The 10,695-nt window shown below is 44.3% G+C and overlaps 1 pseudogene; it reads right to left on the bottom strand.

The window, feature by feature from the left end:
* Nucleotides 1-7,905: 7,905 nt before the first annotated feature.
* On the bottom strand, nt 7,906-8,824 carry LOC102434867 (annotated as a pseudogene).
* Nucleotides 8,825-10,695: the final 1,871 nt, after the last annotated feature.

Raw genomic sequence — 10,695 nt, 5'->3', positions numbered from 1 at the left:
TTGGCATAGAGCAAATCCCATGCTAAGGACTTTATGAACAGTTATTATTATTTTTCTTACATAACAGTAATAACCAGATACTGATAGTGACCAAAGCCAGGGGTTATTTGTTTTATATTGTTGGTGTGATCATTACCCTTATCATATATCAAATGGTCCTGGCCAGTGTGGCTCCATTGTTGGGTGTTGTCCATGCACCAAAAGGTTGCCAGTTTGATTCCCAGTTAGGGCACATGATCAGGTTGCGGGCTCAGACCACAATAGGAGTGCATGTGGAAGGTAGATGATCAATGTTTCTCTCTCATATCAATGTTTCTCTCTCTCTCCCTCCCCCTCCCTCTCTCCCTCCCCTCTCCTTCTTCCTCTCCCTCTCCCTTTCTTTCTCTCACAAGTCAATAAAAATATATTTGAAAAAAAATATTGATTAAAGTCTAGGGTGTATTGGCAGTGAGAATAAAAGATATAATGGGAAAAGCTTGTTTTCTATAAACATAAAATAAAACTAGTTGTTGCATATAACATGTATGTAGCATTTTATGTTAAGACTAGAGGCCTGGTGCACAAAAATTTGTGCACTCGGGGGGGAGGGGGGGTCCCTCAGCCTGGCCTTTGCCCTCTCGCAGTCTGGGACCCCTCGGGAGATAACGACCTGCTGGCTTAGGCCTGCTCCCGGGTGGCAGAGGGCAGGCCCAATCCCTAGGTGCAGCCCCTGGTTGGGCTCAGAGCAGGGCCGATTGGGGAGTTGGGGCGCTGCCCCTTGTCATGCACAGAGCAGGGCGGATCGGGAGGTTGCGATGCCACCCCCAGTCATGCTCAGGGTAGAGCCTATTGGGGGGTTGGGGCACTACCCTCTGTCACACTCAAGGCAGGGTCGATGGGGAGGTTGCAGTGCCACCCCCTGTCACACACAGAGCAGGGCCCATCAGGGGGGTTGGGGCTCCGTACCCTGTCACGCACAGAGCAGGGCCGATCAGGGGGTTGAGAAGCTCCCCCCTGTCACGCACAGAGTAGGGCCTATAGGGGAGTTGGGGCACCGCCCCCTGTTACAGAGCAGGGCGGATCAGGGGGTTGGGGCACCACCCTCTATCACCCACAGAGCAGGGCCGATCAGGGGGTTGGGGCACCGCCACTGTCACACTCAGGGCAGGGCCAATGGGGAGGTTATGGCTCTACCCCGTCACACACAGAGCAGGGCCCGTGGGGGGGTTGGGGTGCCACACCCTGTCATACACAGAGCCGCAGGGTGATCAGGGGGTTGGGGAGCTCCCCCCTATCAGGCACAGAGCAGGGTTGATCAGGGGGTTGGGGCGCCTTCCCCTGTCACGAACAGAACAGGGTGGATAGGGAGGTTGTGGCCCGCGCCCCCTGTCACACACAGAGCCGCAGGGCGATCAGGGGGTTTGGTCGCTGCCCCCTGTCAAGCTGATCCCGGTGCCGGGAGGCCTCACGGCTCCACTGATCCTGGTGCTGGGAGGCATATTACCCTTTTACTATATAGGATAGAGGCCTGGTGCATGGGTGGGGGCCAGCTGGTTTGCCCTGAAGGGTGTCCTGGACCAGGGTGGGGGTCCCCACTGGGGTTCCTGGCCAGCCTGGATGAGGGGATGATGGCTGTTTCCATCTGGTCACACCCCCTTCAGGGTGGGGTCCCCACTGGGGTGCCTGGCCAGTCTGGGTGAGGGGCTGAGGGCCATTTTCAGGCTGGCGGGTGACTGAAGCTCCCAACCTGTCCTTTTTTTCTTTTTCTTTTTTTTATTCTGGGCCAGCTTTAGCTCTGAGGCTTGGCTCCAGCTCTGAGGCCTCGGCTGCTGAAAGCAGGTATCTGGTTTGTTTGGCTTCTATAATCGAAACACTGTTTCAACTCCAGCTCTGAGATCCCGGCTGGCTGAAAGCAGGTTTCTGGGGTTTTGTTTAGCTTCTATATTTGTAACAATGTTTCAAACTGCAAGCTTAGAGGCTGGCAGCCGCAGGCGGGAAACGTTGGCTTCCTCGGTCACTGAAGCAAGCAAGCCTCCTGTTAGCTTCAAGCTGCCTGGCTGCCGGCCGCCATCTTGGTTGGCAGTTAATTTGCATATCGCCCTGATTAGCCATTGGGAAGGGTAGCGGAGGTACGGCTAATTACCATGTTTCTCTTTTATTAGATAGGATGGGGATAAGATTTTTCTTTGAGGAAATATTTCCCATTTTAGAATGACTAGTAAAATGTTTTATTAACAGAAATTATTTCAATCAGATATTCTGAGGTTTTATGTTTCTTTTATATGGGTAAATAAATTTATTTCTTATTTATGTAGTTTGTTTAAAGAAAACACTGCCGAACATGATATATATCTAAATATAAAAGTAGCTTTCAGCTCACATAGTTCTGTTTTAGTATACATATATAAATATATTCTAATATACAAATATATTCTAAATGTGTTATATATTTTAAGTATATAGTATGTAATATTAATTAATATTATTATAATGACCTCATGTTATGCATATAATATATGTGTATATCCTGAGCAGAGGGCTGTTCGTCATCATATCTCTGGTTCCTTATTCTGACAAAAATTACTTCTACTTAACGGGCTGCTGGAGGGTTATTGGCTTAGGGGGTAGAAGAGCCTTGCTTGACTTGTTGTTACGTGCTTGGGACAACTCTGAGATTTTTACATTAAATAAAAAGACCAGAAATGCAAACTGAACGTGTTCTGATTATTAGGAAAGGGACGTGCCACCAATTGCCTGTTCCTCCGTTGCTTTCATTTTCTCCATTCAAGATCCGCTACGTTATTTTCTCAACTTCCCGGAGCTTGACTCCGCTGAGACCCAGGCCACGCTGATGGCTGTGGGATCACTTTGTGGTTAACGTTATTGGCTTACGGAGTTTCAGTTTTCATATGGAAAGCATGAATATTTTTACATAATTTATCTATTGCTACAAATAGAATATTACATGAATTTACAAACTGGAAACCTTACATTTTTCTTATCTTTTTCTCTTTGACATTTGTCAACATTCTGGCAACATTTTCTGTAGAACTTTTTTGAGCTCCCAATTTTGATTCTTTTACGAATTCTTTATTGTCTTTTACTACCTTTTTATTGTCTATATCTTGTCATGTGCTTTGATTATCTCGTTCTCTGTACCCTTTCTTTGGAGGGAAATCCACAAAAATCATTTAGCTACAAACACTGCAAAAACACTAGTAATGACTGCATCTGGGCATCCTGTCCACACTAGTTCCTACCCGTATGTCTATCTCTATATTCCATCTCTCCCCTGCCCCCAGTTATTCCACTAGACAGTCTGCCTGAATGCTCCTGGAGGTATCTAAAACTCACTGTGTGATACACCAGGCTTCGTTATAGCTTTCTTTATGCAAAACACTCCCCACAACATGCACTACAGCCATCAACCCCTAACTCTGCTACTTGCCTGCTGATAGCAATAGCAACTGACCTGCTTCATGAATTGTCTTCTCAATCTCCCAATCCTTTTCCTTCTTTTAACATTTTTTAAACTTTCAAAACTATCATAACTTGCTTTCTTCAAATTTAATTTATCCCTAAATCATATTGATTTTATATCAGAACTATTTCTTAAATGTCTTCTTGTTTCATGCCATCCTGCCTGCCTCTTTGCAAGTCTTTATTACCTCTTTTTTCCTTATTGTGCTTCTTTTTGTCGATTTGTTTATCCTGGATACCATTACAGAGAGCCCGATATGAGCCAGGCACGATGTGGATGCTTGGGACCGCCCTCAGCTCCCTCTCATGGTGGCAGTTAGGTTCTTCTCACAGCTACTTCCCATGCTTCACCCCCCACAGTGACCTCAGGCACTCTTTCCAGCACAGCACAGGTCCTGAAACACAAGCTCTCCCGAAAGACTCCAGCTCCCGAAGGTGCACAATCCGAGCTCCTTCCAGGCACAGACCTTTGTCTTCTTTGCCAGCATGGCTTCCTTTCTACTCTTTTCTCTACTATGAAGGACAAAGCATTTGGGTTCTCCAACAAAATCTGAGCAGGACAACACAAAACAAAAATAAAAATTGTATGTTAGTGATTGCCATCTGCATGTGCTGGAAATGCCACCTTCTCTCCTGTCTGCCTAACCAGGGGTGGGCAAACTTTTTGACTCGAGGGCCACAATGGGTTCTTAAACTGGACCGGAGGGCCGGAACAAAAGCATGGATGGAGTGTTTGTGTGAACTAATATAAATTCGAAGTAAACATCATTACATAAAAGGGTACGGTCTTTTTTTTTTTAGTTTTATTCATTTCAAATGGGCCGGATCCGGCCCGCGGGCCGTAGTTTGCCCACGGCTGGGCCCTAACCTATCCTCCAAGACTCAAGTGAAACCTCCCCAATGAGAGAATTAGAGCCTTTTCCAAGATCCCACGTAACCCTCAGCTGCTAGAAAATATCTGTATTATAGCACCTGTCACCTTAAAATTAATCATGTCTTACCTGTTTATTTACTCAACTAGATTGGGCTTATTCAATCAAGGGCTGAGGTATTCATTTCTGCTATTCCTGGCACCTCGCTCATGCCCGGTATATTAGGCATTTAATAGAGGTTTGATGAATGGATAGATGGGATGATGAGAAGATGAATGATAAAAATGTGCTTCTTTTTAAAAATAATAGCTTTGAATATACCATTAGTCTTGCTCTCACTTCACTTTAAAGAGATTTCAATGACATGACTTTCCCGACCCTGGAAATAAATTCCTATGTTTTAAACTCCAATACAAAGAGCTAAAAAAGAACTTCTCAACTTGTACATTAGATTCTTTTACATTCTTAAGATCTGAGGCACGGAGGGGACAGCTTAATGGACATTCACAGTGTGTTTGAAGGACATCTCAGTAGTTACTTGTAAATCAGAACATTCTGTGTATCTTCTCGTTCACTAAGAAAAAAATGAACAGCACCGGGAGAAAATAGATTCTGCATTTTAAATCACAGCAAACAAAACTAATAAACAGAAAACTACAGAAGCCTGTCAGCTGGAAGGAAGAAACAGCATCCATTTTATAAACAATTCACTCGCATGTCAGCCATCAGTCTGACAGGGAAAGAAAGGGAACAACACTTTTCAAGATATATCTATTTTGCTGCATAAATATTGAGCAAAATATTGTGTGAGCTGTATTGATTGGGAGTAAGGGCCCTGCAAATTTGAGGAGGCCATATTTCCAACATTAAATACGTTTTTGTTGAGATACATTTCCTTTGAAATCTGAAGATTATTTGTGTCATTATTACCCCCTTTCTACAACAGAACATTGGAAGAGGTGTTACAAAAGGTTCTTCTACTATGATGAAAAGTCAGGTGTAGTGATCTAACTGTTAAGATCTACATATAATTATCTTCATATGAGCAGCACGAGTCTGGTGATGATAGAAGGAAGTCATGAAATTAAAACATTAGAATTATTGACACGTAGACCATCTGAAGAGATTACCCACTCAGTTTATAAGGAATGATTTGAATTTATTACAATGTTTTTCAGATGAAAACTTTAGTGTGATGGGATCCATGCCACAGCTTAGGCGTTCCCAAAGCAAATCCTTAGGTTTTGCTGTTGGCGCTGATAGCATATTTGGAAGTGATCCCAAAATCCTGGAATGAAGTGGTGTGGAGGGTGACCCGGGTGGATGTTTCTCTGGGCAACGGGGCTCAGTCTCACCGGGGAGGCTTGGGAAACCATTGTCCTTCAGAACTGTCCCTCCACCAATGACACCCATCTCTCACTGACGGAAGCTTGCTCTGGGAGATGGGCACCCACTGCACCGATGGGCTGACCTTTAGAGTCAGGTGTCGGGGGCATGAGGACGGGTGGGGCCTCCCGCAGGCACCAGAGCTGTCCAGCCCCGCTGCAGCTGATGGAGCTGGCCCTGGGTGTGGTGTGAGGCCCCAGCAGTGTCCACCTCCATGCCCATGTGCATTTCATTTATAATTTCTTCAGCAACTACTTTAAATATAAAGATGTATTTTTTTGTGATTTAATGCACCAACAGATAGGAAGTAACCTGGAGAGCATACCAGCTATTTAAAAATCTGCAAAATTTAAAACAAATTGGGAAGTGTTACAATGTGCTAGTCACGATGCATGTGTAGTGGGTGCATTCTGTTGTCTCCTGTCACTGCTGCTAACAGGCACCTCTTCTCGTCATTTTTCAAGATGTTCCTTTGAGGAGATCATGCTGATAAATGGAACAGGCCTCTGACGTCCACACCAGGCACTCTGCTACGCCATCCTCCTTCACAGGCAAGGCAGGCCTTCCCTGGGGCATCGGAGCGGTCACTGATGTTTCTTTTCTTTTTGCTAATAAGGTATGTTTTAAATCCTCCATAAATTATATCACAGACTTTTCACTTACAATAGTTATAACATTTTTTCAACAAATAACATGCCATTCTGAATAAATTTTGAGCAAAATATATGTGAGCAGGCACCATCCTAAGGAAATTATCTGAATTAGCATATTTCACTTTAATTAAAACACCATGAAGTAGGAGCATTATTTTCTTTTTTAAAATTTTTAATAATTTAAAAAATCATAATTTTTATTATTAATATTATTATTATTTTTTTTTTGAGAGAGAGAGAGGAAGGGAGAGGGAGAGAGAAACAGCGATGAGAGACAAACTGGATCACCTGCCTCCTGCACGCCCCCTACTGAGGATGGAGTCTGCAACCTTGGTGCCTGGGACAATGCCCAACCAACTGAGCACAGCGGCCAGGGCAGGAGTACTCTTTTTTATTACAGGAAGTGAAGCTGAGGCGCAGTGAGGTTAAGTAGCTTCCTGAAGGTCGAGAGGTGGAAAGTGAACTAGGTTTCAGACCCAGGTAGCCTGACCCTAGAGACTGCTGGGAACAGAGCAGCAAGTGGCCATATCAGGGTTTGAGTCAGAGCGTACATTAAACCGGGATTGTTCTGACTCCCAAACCACTCTGTTTAGTGGTTGCTCCGCATCATGTGGTTTCAGAGTCACCACTTCACTCCTTTTGTGTGTCCAACAGTCTGATTTTCCAGAGTGCAGTTAGGGTCACGACTCACTTCCTCATCCACACACTCGAAGCCCTTCCATGGCTCCCCAGTACTGGATGGATTGGCTCCACCTGGGTTACATAGTTCCTCCTTACCTGCTGGCTTCAGCTCTGTCAGTCTCCGGATGCCACGACCTGAACCTGGTCACGTTGATTTTCTGACCATGACTCGTTTCCTGCTTTTTTACCTCTGCTTGGAATACCTTTCTCTGACTTCACTTGATGTCATCCCATTTTTCTTTATAGCATTAGGTATCCTATATAATAAAAAACTAACATGCAAATTGCCCCCTGAACAGGGAGTTCAACCAGGGGGCCCAGCTGGCTGGCCCTGCCCCTGATCGACTCTCTCCCACCTCAATCGGGGGTGGGGCCGGCTGGCCAACCACCCGCAGCCCTCCCCCTGGCCAGCACAGCCTGATGGGCCAGGATCAGGGCTGGCGGGCCGGACTCCACCTGTGCACCTTCTGAATATCGCTTTTCATCTGATCCAGGACAAGTTTTAAGAGTGAAATGAGACACTATTAAAAAGCTATGTCAAGACAACAGTGTAAACTAGCACTTCCTGGGAAAGCGAACACTCATGGTCACATCATTGACGAAGGTCTTCCTGCCCCCCCTCCTCCCTTCTCTGTCCTTGTGTCAAGCTTCTTTTTTTATTATGTATAAAATTTTATTGTATAAAATTAAGGCCTTCACATTTCATAGTTCAGTAGTAGGTAATTTTTAAAAACCTACATAAAAATTTTACTTGCGTTTCCTCCAGCCCCAACTATTAAAATGGCCTGACCAATTGTTATGAAAACAAACACTATAAATAACACCAAGTCCTTTAAAGCCAACTCTCCCACATGTTATTTCTTGGCATAGGTGATCTTCAGGCATGGGACGGTGTGACCTTAAATCCTTGTGAAGCACCCCTGGCAGCTCCAGCCTGCCCATCATTTTCAAATCCAACAAGTGCAATGTCATGCCTCCCAGGTACCAAGCGTACTTCCTTGTAACCAGGGAACTGATTAAACAGCACGGATAACATCATCTCATTAGTCTCTTCTGGTAAATTATTAAGGAATAAAACATAGTTTGGAGGGTAATCAGGGACCTGAGGATTTAGTGTTGCATTTCCTTGGGTGTTAACTGAATGTGGTGCTCCCGGAGCAGGCTTCTTATTAGCAGTCAGAGCTGTCTGTTCCCAGGTTTGGCTTTCTTTTTTCCTTTCTTCTTTTCTTTCTTCTTCCCTTTCTTCTTTTCTTTGTCAGAAAAGGTGCCAGGCATTTTAGCTATTACATAGGAATCTGTTTTTGCGCACTGGATTCGCATCGGTTTGCCATAAACTGGAAACCCTTGTAACTGTCTCAGGGCATTTGTGGATGAGCCCAGCTCTTTAACTGTAACAACGGCTTGCCCCTCATGTTCACGGTCTTTAAAGCTACAATATCTACAACATGGCCAAACTAAGAAAACAGGCCATACAGCAGCAGTTCTCAACCTGTGGGTCGCGACCCCTTTGGCGGTTGAATGACCCTTTCACAGGGGTCGCCTAAGACCATCCTGCATATCAGATATTTACATTACGATTCATAACAGTAGCAACATTACAGTTATGAAGTAGCAACGAAAATAATTTTATGGTTGGGTCACAACATGAGGAACTGTATTTAAAGGGCCAGAAGGTTGAGAACCACTGCCATACAGGGATCTCTTCAATGCTTCTTTTTAAATTTTGTCATTCATATTATTGATATAAATTGTATGGTTTGGTCTGATATCCATCTTTTGGGTTAAAATGTCCAAACAGCCTGAGGCCGGCCCGGTGTCCCGTAACAACTGAGTGTTGTGCACTTTTAATGATCGATTGAAATTAATTGTTTTTGAGCATCTATTTCAAAAAACATTAAGCTCTTCAGGATAGGTTTGTTTTAGTCACCTCCGTCCCCCTTCCCAAGCTCATTGCACTGCAGGAGTTCCACAGTATTTGTTTAATGAATGAACTCTCCTGCATTTCCAGGAAGCGAACAGCTGCAGGAGAGAACAGGGGTGTGGGACCTGGGTTCAATATACAGGCGTGGGGGTGCTGGGTGCTGGTGGGACTTGTACCAAAGGAATGGCCAAAGGAGTGAGGTTAAATTTCATTCATTTTGGCCTGGCTATGATTGGGGTTTGGTCCGAAGGAGCATTAGTTGGTCTGAGGTGAGATCATGTATCTATCAGTACATCAAAACTGGATTAATGGGAAGAACTTACTGAGGTCACAGTGAAGAGCCCAGGCAGCCTGGAAGGCTGGGCAGGGCCTGGCATCAGGTCTCACTCACAGTGAATTAAACATTTGAAAATGAAGCATCTTAAAGAAATACTCATTTCCTTCTCTGTGTTCTAATTCTTTTTTATATGTTCATAAAATAGAGATATGTATAAAGGACTATCTCTATTTTACCTCACTGTGTATGCATGTGTTGGTATCTATTTGATTATATCTCCATTTCCCTATTAATCCTGCATTTTGAAAGACTAGGTACTGTATTCTTTTTCCTGAGTATAATTTTTTATTTTTAAATTATATTTTATTGATTTCAGAGAGGAAGGGAGAGAGAGAGAGATAGAAACATCAATGATGAGATAGAATCATTGATCAGCTGCCTCCTGCATGCCCCATACTGGGAATTGAGCCCGTAACCCAGGCATGTGCCCTTGACTGGAATCAAACCTGGGACCTTTTAGACCACAGGCCAACACTCTATTGACTGAGCCAAACTGGCTAGGGCTTGAGTATAATTTTTTAAATCGACATAGAACATTATGTTGGTTTCAGGCATACAGTATCATGATTTGGTATTTCTATATATTGTGAAATGCTCACCACAATGTCTAGTTAACATTCATCACTTCACATTTGGACTTAATTTGTACATTTTGCAAGTTTTATGAAGTGAGTTAGTTATTTCTAGTATTGTCTCATCTTAATTTCCTGAGATTTTTTTTTCTCATTACTCACATCCTTACCCTAAAATCCCAGGCCAAGGGACTAGCTCCCACCTCTCCCTGGCCCCTGCCCTGCTCTCTGAGAAATGCTGTTCTTTACATTTGGAATGATGGACGTTGACTCTTACTCCCAGTGAGGGGGTAGGCAGGTTGGGATAAGCCTCAGGCTGTCATTAGAGCCCAGGAATATGGAAGCAAAGATAACGATGGGGAAGGTCTCAGGAGGCATTTATGAAGTAGATTCAGGGGGGAAAGCCATGCTGTCCTGGAGTTTTATTTCTAACTAGAGGCCCGTTGCATGAAGGTTCGCGCAGTAGGCCTTCCTTCCCCTGGCTGCCTGGACCGGTTTTCCTCCAGCACCCGGGACCCAGGCCTTTGGTCTGGCCGCAGCAGAGAAGCCAAGTGTCTTCAGTCTTCAGTCATCTTCAGTCTTCAGTTGTCTTCAGTCTTCAGTCGTCTTCAGTCTTCAGTCATCTTTAGTCTTCAGTCGTCTTCAGTCTTCGCTCTGCACCTGCATATGCAAATTAACCGCCATCTTTGTTGGGTTAATTTGCATACTCATCCTGATTGGATGGTGGGTGCAGTGGAGTGACACCAATTTGCATGTTTCTCTTTTATTAGTGTAGATTTGTTGTTGCTTGATTTCTAATAGGAACACTTTTTAC

The sequence above is a fragment of the Myotis lucifugus genome, unplaced genomic scaffold (assembly GCF_000147115.1).
Source record: "Myotis lucifugus unplaced genomic scaffold, Myoluc2.0 scaffold_400, whole genome shotgun sequence".
In the NCBI taxonomy this organism is placed as follows: Eukaryota; Metazoa; Chordata; class Mammalia; order Chiroptera; family Vespertilionidae; genus Myotis; species Myotis lucifugus.
Note: the sequence above shows the minus strand (reverse complement) of the source record. Positions and strands in the feature narration are given on the sequence as shown.